Below are 13,741 nucleotides of genomic sequence, written 5' to 3'. Positions count from 1 at the left end.
CTAAACTCTGGAAATATGGGCTGTCTGCCTGTGTGTACCAGTTTCATATCCATTACTAAATGGACCTGACAGAATTTAATTGAACCAGAATGCTACAGTTATCTTCACAAACATTATTTTAATGTTTTATGTTTTTTAGAACTGTTCATAGGTGCAAATGTAAGGCTTGGGATGATAAACTATGGACTTTAGTCGCACAGGTGGTAGCCCTCCCTTAAACTGGGAGGATCTTACTGGATGTAGTAATAAAGTACATTAGGCAGTAGTCATAAATAAGCTTACATCAGCATTATACTTGCCAGCTGTGAAGTGGATAAACATTGAAGTGCTTACACACAAGTATATAATTTTCTGGTGTTGCTTTGCTATTATAACCTCTGAAGCAGTAATTAAAGGTTTCATGCACAATAACTTGAAGTCTTCGTATTAATTATTGGTGTAAAGGAAGGCTGAGCTAGGGTGGCATAGTGGAGCAATGGACAGCATTGTCACCTCATAGCAAGAGGTTCCCTGGTTCAATTCTTGGTTGGGGTACTTTCTGTGTAGACTCTACATGTCCTCCCTGTGTTCATGTGGGTTCCTCTGGCTGCTCCAATTTCCTTCCACATTCCAAAGACAGGAAATAGCTCAATTGGATACTCTAAATTGGCCATAGGTCTGAGTTTGCATACGAGTGTATGGTATGGAAAAACAATCATGGCAGGGCTAGCCACCTGGCAGTGTGTACCTTGGCTCTAGATGATTCACTATTGAGGTGACACCCTGAACCATGTTAAAAAATGAGAAAAGGGCTTTTTGATGGATAGAAGGCCGAGCAAATACGCAAAGTAACATGGAGGTCAGCCCATTTGTGGAAGGGACATTGCCATTCTCAAAGAGCCATTGAATTCAGCATGAAATGATGAGAAAGAAATTTAACTGCAGGAAGGAATAAAAAAATATTCTGTTAAGATGAAGCAGTGGTAGTTTCATGCATAGCACACTGACCAACCATGACTGTAAATAATTATGCAAAACCAAAAAGACTTTCAAATGCAATGTTAAGGGTCTCATACAGTAAGACTGAGACACAAAGACGTGATTCCAAAGATAATGTAGTCCAAGTTTTGGATAACTTTATACACTAACTTTTCAAAGACAATGTCTATAGCATTTACCAATCAATGGCACTTATTAATGACCAGATGCTGTAATGATTAAATCAGATTGATATTCAGATGTAAAAGTTGTTTAAAAGGATATTCTGTAAACTGATACTCATAACAGTATAATTGATAAAATAAATGGGAAATAGAATAACTTTTTCATAAGAGAAAGAAAAGCAAGCCAATGATCAAATGCTGAAACAAATACCAGGGTAAACTTTTATGAGCTAATTAATTGTGTAAAAGTAATTTTTTTATGTTACTGCAAACAATTGTAAGGATGTTTATCAAATGAACTAATGCTTAAAAGAACAAAAAATGCACATTTCAAGGCAAAAAAAGTGTGTGTGTCTGTATGTACAATAATGAATATTAATTGTCAGTGTGTAAAATAGGTGCCTATATAGTGATATAATTGTCAATGATTGTGGTAAAAATGCCCTAAGCAGTAAACAAAAATTAATGTGTTTGAGCAAGGCTTCAACTTTAAAATGCTGAGTATATTGGACATAAGCCTTTGCTACTCTGAAATATTAAGCAGCACAAGTTGAAAGATGAGAACATTATTATGCAGCTAGTGACATTTTGAATGACAGAAGAATGGCTCCTAAATCTAAAGACTGTGTCATTTAAGTAATAAGAAAAATCATTCAAAAAATTGTAGCCTTTACAGAATCATCCAAATATGAAATTTTGGTAATAGAATATTGTAGGTTCAGTTAGTGGAGTAAAGGTACGTTTGATACTAGGCATTGCTATGTATAAGGAAGATTTGCAGCTAAAGGTACACTAAAATGAGTATATGTCAAAGCTGTAGTAAGATGTAGTCAAATGTTTAAAAAATGTTTATTTGCATTACTTTTGGTGTAGCAGAGTGTTACATAACGCTGATATGTGTTGGTTTAAGCAAAAAGAATGTAGATAATTTGTGCTGTAAATACTTTGACTGTAGATAATTTTATGAGAGTATACAAGCACAAAAATTGCCAAATTACTTTAAATTGCAAATTTGTGATGCAGCATAGTAAGCGTGGCTCAAAATGTGTGTACAAAAAGATAGATGCAGCAAGGGTTGAGGGGAAAGACTACACAGAAAGCAGAGGTGATCCATATGTTGATATGCTTAGTACTATACAATATGAATACAGGATGATTCAGATTATTCCAGAAATGGCAGGATAATGAGGTAAAGTACAAATATATACAGAGGTGTGTTATTAATTTGTTATATGCAAGAATATGAGTAATTAAGATACATTTGAAATGTTACTGACCTTTACAGGCAAAATAAACAGCTGGCACAGTGGTGCAACAGTTAAGAGTTGAAGTGCTTGGTTCTGTAGTTTTTCCCAGGTTAGGGTTCTTTCTTTGTGGAGTCTGCATGTTGTCTCAAGGTAGATTTTCACTTGAGTTTTATTTCTTGTCATACCTCAAATTTATTTATGCTTGTATGAATTGATGATCACCTGAATTGCCCAAAGGAGTGCATGCTGTGTGTGTGTGTGTGTGTGTGTGTGTGTGTGTGTGTGTGTGTGTGTGTGTGTGTGTGTGTGTGTGTGTGTGTGTGTGTGTGTGTGTGTGTGTGTGTTCCTGTGTGTCTTTGTTGCAGTGGACTACCATCTTTTCCAGCACTGATTCTTTGTCTTACACCTGTCACTTTCCAAGATAATGGCCTGACTTCACAATAATCCCAAATACAATAAAGTTGACACTGAAAAAGTAATAAATATTTAGGGAATGGGCAATCCATACATTAAACCCTGATTGGTGAACAAACATTCTCCAGTAGAGTGTTAATGTACAAGTAGTGTCTACTGAAAAATTAGTCTGCCACTTCATAGCAGCATATTAAGCTGCCTTGGAGCACAGATTGTAAAGAAACTAATGGCCACCATTATTTTACAATTGCTAAGCTGTGATTTTGCTGTTTAGCAAGTGTACAATTAAAAACAAATGAAGAAAAAAGAAAAGTGGGTGTGTGGAGGTATGTGTTTGTCACTGCATGTGTGTGTGAGAGAGGCGGAGAGAGAGAAAGATAGATCAAGCAGTGGCAGCAGCAGTTAAAATTACTTCCTCCAGTACCATTTACATATACTACAGGAAGTTTAAAACATTAGGTGAAGTAACTATTTTACATCAAAAATATAATAATAATATAGTAATAAAAAATAGGTAAAACCAAACAATTTTACAGACAGACCATTCTCTAAGGGCAATAATACCCTCTGAGATGTGTGTTACTGCGTAAATAATGCTGTTCCAGGGGTGTGGAGGCCATCTGCCTTCAGCATTGAGCTTCAGAAAACCACTGGGTGTACATTATTTTCACAGTAACACACACCATGTTGGGTATTATTGCTGGCATATAGCACAGGTGTGTTGGTACAGAGTCAAAAAGAAAACTGAGCTGTGTTAATTTTCTGTTAAGAAGTTACTTGTGCCAGTCAAGTACTATAACAAATATTCCATTTACTTGTACTGATCTAGAAACTACCAGATAACAAACAAGTCTTTGAAAACCTTGAAGGGCACAAAGGCAGACAGAACTCAAACCAGATGTTAGCCAAAGTGGCACAGGCCAGGCCAGTGCTTTCGCCCCTTAAAACTAAGGTGGAAATGAAACTTCGGAACCAGGAATCTACTGGAGATTTTCCTGAAAGTAAAGTGGAGTGGAAACATTAGATTCATGGTGCCAGATGGTGCCTGTGGTTTGAAAAGCAGAGACTTGAGTCAGTATTAGCCTAGTTCTGAGGACACAACATTAGGTCATGCAAGTTCTAACTATATCTTCAGTTCTTTGATACAGGGGAACAAACTACAAAAAACTGGCCTTGTATAGGCATTCCAGGAAATGGAAATTTGAGTCTTCTCAGAAATTCCTAGCAGTTAATATGTATTGATTGATTCATGTAAAACTAGCTTTTTTCATAGTGGTGTTTGCACCTGTTTGTCATCTGGCAGTGGTCCAGATGCTTCAAGGAATTCTAAATATGAAATGTTACACAGAGAATATCCTGGTGGCAATGGAGAATAATGAACACATATTGAATAAACTGTAAACTGTGCTTGATTGCTAAAAGAGTATTATAGTTAAAGCATATAGAACTAAGTATAATTTTTTTCAGACAGAATTTTGTACTGTGGACATATGAAAATAATGGATTATTCATGTAAGAAGATAAAGATAAGATGGGGCCTGAACTAGATTTCCACATTTTAGAATTTGTCACAAATGAATTTATCTCTGACGTTGCAGCCATTAAATGCTTTCTTAGAAAATGGACTTGTACAACAGTGGACAGAGGACTACAAACATTCTTTTAAGCACGTAAGAGAAAATGATCATGGAAGGGAGTGTAACGGATTGGTCATAGGTTGATATTTCAGTACTGTTAGATAGTGAAAGTAAGCATAAACATATGATGTGTAGGCTGTTCATACATTTTGACAGCTGTTGAGGTAATACCTTGTATCTGTCCTTGGGTTTCTCCATGTCAACTGGTTGATTTTTCTAAAGAAGTCATTTTAGTGCTATGTTAAAATAATATTAATGCATGAGTTGTCTTTTTTATGCGGAGGCTTTTTTCAAAGTTTACTAGCAGAGGTCGGATAGTGTAACACTCACACATTTGCTTGACAGTAGCACAAGGGCACTGAGTGTTTTGTCTTGTATAGTACCACCTTCTGAGTTATCTGTCTAAGAGAGAATCAGATGATTAAGGTTATGTGCTTTGAATAATGATTCGTTGCATATAGTTAGCAGCATAATTGTCAATTTCTTTGCACAAGAAGTCTGGACAAAGCCAAAAATAATGTCTGAACAAATGTTGAAAATCAAGGACTAATTTTAAATATACTGCACCTACAAATTTAGAAAATTGTTAGAATAAAAGGATTTATATTACCATGTATTTTCTAAAGGGTAAGAAGACTGAAACAAGTGCTTGTCATGATTTGAATCCTCAATGATTTGCCAGAAATCCACAACTTTGAGTGACATTTGAGAGGTATGCCTAGCAGTAAGGCTAAAATGTCTTACTTTGTATACATATACAGACTGCCCATTGGACACAAGCATTTCAGTCAGTTTAGTGCTAGTCAGCATGTTTACTAGCAATATTAGGTAATGCATTTCATAACAGCAGAGCTATGGGTGGCTCACGTAATGTCCCACCTCTTCAGCAATTCAGACGAAGAGCAAAAGAGCAAAAAAAGTTCCACTCTCCAACAGTGGTAAGGAGCAATAAAAAAAAATGGGACTGCTTTCCCAATGTTTCCCCCTAACACCATGTCCTGGTGTGGTTGCCCCAATCATCTCACCTTTGCTACACTTGTGTATGTCCATAAGAAAAAAAGAATGGGTGAAAGGAGAAAAATTTACACAAATGCCAGGGATGGCCACATATATCCAAGTGTAGCCACCACTGGCCAATATATTAGCACTGATGTGAGAACTGCAGACTTAAAAGCCAAAACTGAAAATCTAACAGCATTGGTGACAGGATCCCTAGACAATAAGAAAGGGTAACTATATGTAATATCAGGACCTTCTAAACTGAGTTGAAAACAAGGAGAGTGTATGGCCAAAAAAATATAAATCCAAGATGGCCATTTCTCAGGGTATTTTTTTTTCTCTGAGGTATGGTGATCTCAGTGATAGTATATACTAAGTTCTGGGGGTGTGAAGAGGGGTCTGCCCTGCCTGGAAAAAAAGAAGATTTAAAGGAAGAGAGTGGTTTGAGATTTTTTGTTCTGCTGTATTTCCACCCCCCCCCCCCAAGAGTCAGCACTCTGCATTTCAAGTGCTGACATTTCAATAGGGCGCCTAATGAAAGAGTCACAGTGGAAATTACTGCACACCAGTAGCCTATGGAAGCCAAATTTGTCAAAATATTTTTGGGAATCTGCAGTCAAGTCTCCCGACCAATCTTTGCACGAGTCGCAGGATTGTGAAGTGCAAGTGCAAATACATCAGTATGGCATAACAGACAACCAAAGAAAACTAGAGGAAACTGAAAAATCCCTCTAAAGAAATAACCTTAGGGTTATGAGGTTTAAGGAGAACCTAAACACAAGTAACATTTGTAGAAGATTGCCTATTAAAATGTTTAAACCTGGGTCCAGACCAGTCACACATTACTGACATGGTACATAAGGCCCTTTGAGCACTCAGCCAGATAGCTCTACTCCAAGTAATCTTTGTTACTTAATGTCTTTTACAAACTGAGTAGTTTCTACAAGTCACTGAATAAAGTTTCCTTTCCTGATGTGACTGTCAAGTTTAGATATTTCAGGATTTTCTCCTGCAAACTTTGAAAAAGTGGGAAGCATTTGTATTAATCCACTTATCTGTCATAAGTGCAATAAACCTAAATAAGTTAAGTATACTGCAGACTTGTCTATCAAATGGAAAGTGCGAATCATTGAATTTTCCACTCCATTTCCTAAAGTCACATCTTATTTCCACTGAATTTCAGAATGAAACTACTGCATGCTGTTCCAAACAAGCTTTGACCTCCATTGTGGCAACTGAGGGTCTAAGAGGGCTCAGATCAAATTAAATTTTTTCCACTATACCAGTCTGTAGAGTATCACCTCACCTACAGAGCCCTACCATGCTAGACAACTTGACAGAGAAAGTGAAGCTGTCTGGTGACCACCATAGAGAGACACTAGCTAGACAAACTATTCAGTGCAGAGGTTCTTACATGGAACCAATAAAAACTTCTTGGAACACAATATAATGAACATAAAGAAATGGATGCCACTGTATACTGCAGGTCTGATAAACAAACAGAATTTCCCCTGCACATGACCAGTACTTCAAGTAACTCATGTAAAGGAACAGAAAAATATATAGGTCCTTGTTAAGAGTAGAACAAAATGGGCAAGTATGCTGAGGGCAAGAAACAAAAATATGTACAGATATGAATACTTGAGATAAGGCACCTGATATGAGTGAGTATTCATTACTGTAAAGTAATAGTATGCTATGCTGTCCCCAGCTTACTGCATTTTCAACACCACACTGTTTTTTTTTTTTTGTGTGAGCTTGATTCATTTCCTAGTAACCAAGCCCGTGCAGAGGTTTAGTTTTTCTTTTTCACTCTGTTAATTTGAATAAACATTTCGGAACACTTCAGTTTATTTTGGTTATTTAATTAATGCTGTCTGTGCTTTATTAAACATTTGGAGGCTAAATTTCTCAGTAAAAGAAAAGAGATAAGTTAATGGCTATGTAAACTGAAAGCTGAAGTCATTTACCTTCAGCAGTGTAAAATGTCTATGAAACTTGTTGGCATTGTATAACATTTTTAAGATGGGATGGGGATCTGGCACAATATGGTACCCATATGGGCTGCTAAGGTCTATATTATTTCTTCGACAGCTTAGGTTGTCAAATGCTCAATGATCGACACCTAAGTGTCGAAGTTTCAAAATCGCAAATGGCCATATATGCAAATTCTTTCCTCAAGATAGAATTTGCTTGGCTCTTATCGGGGATTTGCCCTTTCCCCAATGTAGAGCGATCTCGGAGTTGGTATATTTAGTTAGGGGGTGTGTGGGGGGCACAGTACCCCACTATATTTAGGTTGAAAAGTTAATTTTATTTCCAGACGTCCTAACGAATTCTTTCCTTAGGAAAGAATTTGTGTATATGGCCATTCTCGATTTTGAAATTTTGACCATTAAGCATTCGACAACCTAAGCTGTCGAAGAAATAGTATAGACCCAGCTGCTATAGGTGGGATGTATGCACAGTGCAAATTACCAAGTTTTTTTGCAGACTGTTTTTGAGTCTTTAGTGTCTTGAAATGGAGGTGCAGGTCAATATTCCTAGATGATTATTTTAATTTTGTGTTCGACTCATTAAGAAACAGTCCTAAAGAGTTGGCACCAAGGCTGCAGATGAAGCACTATTGTTAGCCATGTGTCACACCCACAAGAAGAAAGGTATGCATTTATGAAACCAAGTAGTCATTCTGCTGGCAGACTTGAATTGCTGATGTTATCAGAGAGCTTATTGTTGTGTACAAAATAATGACATGAATGATGTCCCGCTTGACTGATCATACTGCCATGACTGTTCTGGTGAATCTATCACCATTGGTGAAGCCATCCAGCCTGTGGAGAATGGGTCTACAAATATTAAATGAAAAAGATCTAGTGGACAAATTAGGCCATGGAGAATAGGATTATATTTGTAGGAACCCTGTGGGTAGTTTTACACTTACCATCTGATGTGAAATTTTAAAGTTAGAAATGCAGAGCTGATGCAGATGGACAAAGATCATGTCATTAGCCAGGCAAGATGCACACACATGACAGTTATAGCAGCTAGAACTGGAGGCATGAAGAGTTTGTAAGTAAAGCAGGCTGAGAAATCCTCAAGTAAAAATTTATGAAGAGTTGCATAAGTAATTGAGTATGACTAAGGCAGAAAGGACACAGCTGTTTCTAGTAAGAGTTGCAATCAGTTTGTGGGCATTGTGGAAACAGACCAGAGAAACTTCAGCCCACATGATCAAGGTTAGAAAACTACAGGCAATATTTTCTGCCATTATAGTACAAATATTTAAAAACTTCAGAACAACTGAAACATATAATAGTGAAGAATTTGTAAAATTTTATAAACCACAGCATAGTGATCTGAGCGTTTCTGGAAAAACAAATCTTCTTGAACTATAGTTATCTCTGACCCTCTTTCTTATGGCCATGAGAATTATCACAAGGGAAATGAAGCAAACAAAGAGGCTATCTAGTTGGTATTTATGTTATACTGACATAGAAGTGCTGTTTTTGCAGATGATCACCCAGTAGTAACCAAACATCTCATGGAGGACATTCATCTGTCTCTGTGGCGCAGAAGGACTGAGCCCTTACTGCAACCCACGTAACTGGAATTTGATTGGCAACCCAAGCACTTGAGGTGCTAGACGTCAAGAGGGGGAGAGAGAGAAAGAGAAATGAAAAGGAGTGGCCACACTTGTCCTGGGGGGGGGGGGTGAGGATTGTAGTAAGTTGTCAAGGACCACATGGGCTGTTGCAAATTCTCTGGTATTAACTCGAGAAACTACTTTCCCTGCTTGAGGGGAGAGGGTGGGACTATTTGCTGGTAATGTTGCTTGTGAAAGTGAGGGATGACCAGTGCAGACAACCCCGCCCAGTCAATACTTTCACAGTGATGGGAACCAAATGGGCCAATTGACCAAAAGGGGGCTGTCCAACAGGCAATGAGGGTAAAGAGAGTAAAAAAAATCTTTGGAGACAATTCAGCCATTGGCAGCTTCCCTATAGGAGTTTACTAGTCTTAATATTAAAGTGAATACTGCTAAACCATAAGTATTCCACTATATGAGGCACCTTATGAGTTGAAATCTTCAGGTATGCCATTGCTGTTTTTTGCGGTATTTAGAACCTTTAAGAATGCTGTTGCTATTGGCTTGGTGAAGTTTCTCAGATGTTTTCTGTTTATAAATGTCGTGCTTTTCATGCTTTTGCATTATTTGCTATGCGCTGCTACTCTCCAGTCTGTAAGCACCGCATTTTGATTTGATTGTACAACCAAGCCCTACAAAATCTGTGATGAGTGATTTTGGGGAGATTTTAATGATCACACAGTGACAGTGTTAACTGTACATTTTATTTGTGCTTTAAGTAATCCTTGTTTAGAAATTGCTTGTTGGTTTTACTCAAGTGAGAGGAGATGGAACCAAGCAATTTCTACACCTTTTGTTAGCTTTAGAACTTGAGTGTTGTTGCTATTGGCCTGTTCACTGCTTTGAGCTTTTCCAGCTGTTTTCTGTATTGCTATAAATTGCCTGCATTTACGTGATGCAGTACACAGTTCAATGGAGTTGCATTATGACAACAGCTTTGTAGCATTCACTGTACAGATGCTCGTATCTCCATCTGCTCCAAAGATTGTATATTCAGCTGTTACCAGTGGAACCAAAAACAGCCTTCAGCTGCCTGTAGCTGTGCAATGAACTGAAGTATGCTCATGGATTGCTCTTGTTCAATGACACTTATAAGTATAGGTAATGTTTCAGTAACTCATTTCTCTAAATAAGAGATAATTTGCTTATACTCTTTTTGCTTAATTGTTAGTAGTTATGCGTTCCTATGATTTGCTATTAAGCTGGTAATTTGTTTAGTGTTACACACACACACACACATATATATATATATATATATATATATATATATATATATGGATCACCTTCGATTTACCAAAACGCCAAACCGCCGAAACACAAATCACCGACACCAAAAGACCGACAACAAAAAATACCGACAACGCAAAACACCGAACACCATTACACCAACACACTACACGTAAACAACACAGTACACTACATGACATATCCACTAGCCCTAACCCAAACCCTAACCCTAAGGTCCGACACTACCGCACACTTACCCTACCTGCACCCTAACCCTAACTCACTTACCCACCCCTAACCCCAAGGTCCGACACTACCGCACACTTACCCTACCTGCACCCTAACCCTAACTCACTTAACCCACCCTAAAACATAAACCCGTCACTAACACACACTTACATTACCCAAACGCTAACTCCGACACTACCGCACACTCACCTTTCACACACCCTAACCCTACATCCCTCACTATTGCACACTTACCTGTCCGCTCCCTAATCCTAAATCCCTCACTATCGCATACTTACCAAGTCGCGCTTACACATTCCCCTTGTCGGTCTTCCGGCTGTTGGGATTCCAGCATGTCGGTCAACTGCGTTGTCGGTCCGTTCGTGTTCCTCTTCCGCATGTCAGTGAATCGGCATTTCGGTCAACTGAAAGTGATCCATATATATATATATAATTTGTTTTTAAAGTAGAATGAATGTAATAGATTTTGTGTTTGGAGAGTGATTAAATGTACATGTTTGCACTGAGTAGTACGGTTTTCATTAAGTATACATAGGTAAATAGCCTTCTGCAACTTCATGTGTACAGTGGGATGATATCTGTATTATAAATTTGCCTTGTAAATGGTTTAGGAATATTATAAAGGAGCAGAGTATATGTAATAATGAAACTGCAGCAAGATTGTTTGCTAATATGCATAGATGGGATAGCTCACAAATTAGGAATGTGTAAGACAATGTGATAATAAAAAGCACATATTTTATCAGTAGTGACACTCTGCTGCTCTAATTTACTATAGTGTCTCTATCATTTTGTGTTGTTTTTCAACTGTGCTGTTAAAATGCACTAAAACTTTGTTCACTTGCAAAGATGTTTAGCTTTGCAAGTTGTTTGGTATGTTTTGTTTTGTTTAACCAGCAAATGTCTAAGGCCTTTTAAAATGAGATACTGAAAAGAACTACAGTAATAGATATTAATTTGAAAGTGTGCTTTTAATAGTTTTTTAAGAGCATGTTTCAGTCCTGGCTCCACGGTGTCAATGGATGGAGTCATGAGTGCAACCCAGATGGCTTGAGACTGATTAGTGTCTCAGTCACTGGAGGAGGCTGGGATGGTAGGTTTGGGGAAGGGGAGCAGTTTTGCCAGCTTCCCACTCTGGAGGGAGGAGTAAAACATTTTATCTGTGACTAGCTGTTCCTTTAGGGATACGGGCATGACACAGTTGCAAGACAGAGTGACATTAAAAATTAGTCTTTAGAAGATAAAATAGAGACTCACTGATGTCACATGCAGTGATGCATGTGATGTCAGAGCTCTGCCAAGTTAAGACACTCCAAAAAAATCTCCCAGCTACCAGACAGAATATATGATGCTACCAGAGGCTTTGCTCAGTGTTTCCCCCTCCATTCTCAAGCTGCATACTGGCCAGGCAATCATAACCTTGAAGGGGTAGTTGTGAGAAGACCAAAGTAGTAGCACTGAGTGAAAATCAGCAGATGGTCAGCTGGAAGGTATGCAATTATTAAAAAATAACATTTCACTTAATTATGTCTCACTATGTATATCGTATTAATAAAACTTTAGTCTTTAAGATTTATTTTTCTTTTTAATAATAACTATATTTGTAATATTTGAGGCAGATCCATGGATTTCTAAAGTGTAAAGCATGTCTAATTGTTATTTTAAATGCCTGATTACTGAGAAACGTTAAAAGAATTAAGGATGTAAAATATCTGTTAGAAATGAATAGGGCATTAGTTTTGTAGAAACCTATTACCCTATTTTACTGTACTATTATTTAAGAAACTTTTATTTGTGTAAAAGGTGATACACACACACACACACATATATATATATATATATATATATATATATATATATATATATATATATATATATATACACACACACACACACACATATATATATATGTATATACACATACATATACAGGCATGGTTTCTTACAAAGAATGAAAGTAAGACAATTGATAAAATAATAATAAGTGTAGTTTGCTTGTAATACTAAGACTATATCATATATGAGTTTTGCAATGCTATGAAGATTATTTTGTTCATAAAGGTTGCTACAATATGGTGTTTATCTTAGTTGCAGTATGGCGATATGGATATTTGTGTTTTTGTTTTTTTTTAATTACTTTTTGTAGTTATGAAATGAAGAACCAAGATGGTAAATGTATCTATAATGCTTTAATTATATTTATTATTAAAGCATTTTGACTGAATCACTGTGCATTACATATTAAAGTAACATGAGATTATGTGACTCCTATCTGCATAATAAAAAATGAAAATTGTAGAAGTTACTGCTTTGCACAGTGCATGGTGTAATTAATGTACTCCTATTCCATGACAACCATTTCCACTACATTGTGTGATACACTGATTTGTGAGGTAAAGATGAATGCAGAACAGATGATGAAATATAGATTTCCAAGTGCAGGTTAGACAATAAGCTTAGCCCATATTGTAATAAACATATTACTATTGCATTATATACATTTGCCCAATGCACAGTAAAAGTATCACTGCTTTGTGCAATATACTGGTTTGGATAGTAAAGAACAATATAGAATAAAAGGGGAAACACAGGTTACCTTCTGTGGGCATGACAGTGCATGCTGTTTAATCAGTGGCTAGTTCATCAATACCAAAAAGATACTCTCACCAAATATTGGAAGTCATTTCCTATACTACCTGCAAAGTAAGGACTGATCATCAGCTGTCACTCATTGTTGATCCCACCCTTGTCAGTGTGCACATTGTCCACAGTGTGAGTTAAGAGCTATAGGTTAATGAAAGCTGTAGTAAAGAGTTATGTATGTGAGGCCCCAGTTGGTGGTAGCTCAGGTGTATGTAAAAGATAGAAAAGCACAGGTGAATTTCCTTGATGCCCTGGCCAAATTTCCTCTAGTAGTATAAATACCACCTTGAGTTTCCCCTGAAAATAGGCTACTAGCCTAGTGGGACTAACCCAGTCAACAAAGGATAAATAAAATTATGTACATTTATAAATAATAGATATTTGGATCAGTAGTACTGAAACTGATCCCCAACTTTAGAGGGCTTGTTTTATTTATTTATTCATTCATTCGTTCATATATTTAATAATTTATTTATTTATTGGTCTAAAGGAATGAAACAGCTGGATCTTTGCCTAGACCCCCACTTAACCTAGCTG

General features: G+C 37.1%; 1 protein-coding gene across 6 annotated transcripts in view; it reads left to right on the top strand.

Moving 5' to 3' along the window:
- The window catches only part of PTPRE (protein tyrosine phosphatase receptor type E), a 2,530,882-nt gene that overhangs the window by 1,636,488 nt on the left and 880,653 nt on the right, over positions 1–13,741 (top strand). The window lies entirely within an intron of this gene.

This window comes from Protopterus annectens, chromosome 14.part0, assembly GCF_019279795.1.
Source record: "Protopterus annectens isolate FY-2018-M chromosome 14.part0, PAN1.0, whole genome shotgun sequence".
Taxonomy (NCBI): Eukaryota; Metazoa; Chordata; order Ceratodontiformes; family Protopteridae; genus Protopterus; species Protopterus annectens.
This window is presented reverse-complemented; position numbering and strand designations above follow the sequence as displayed.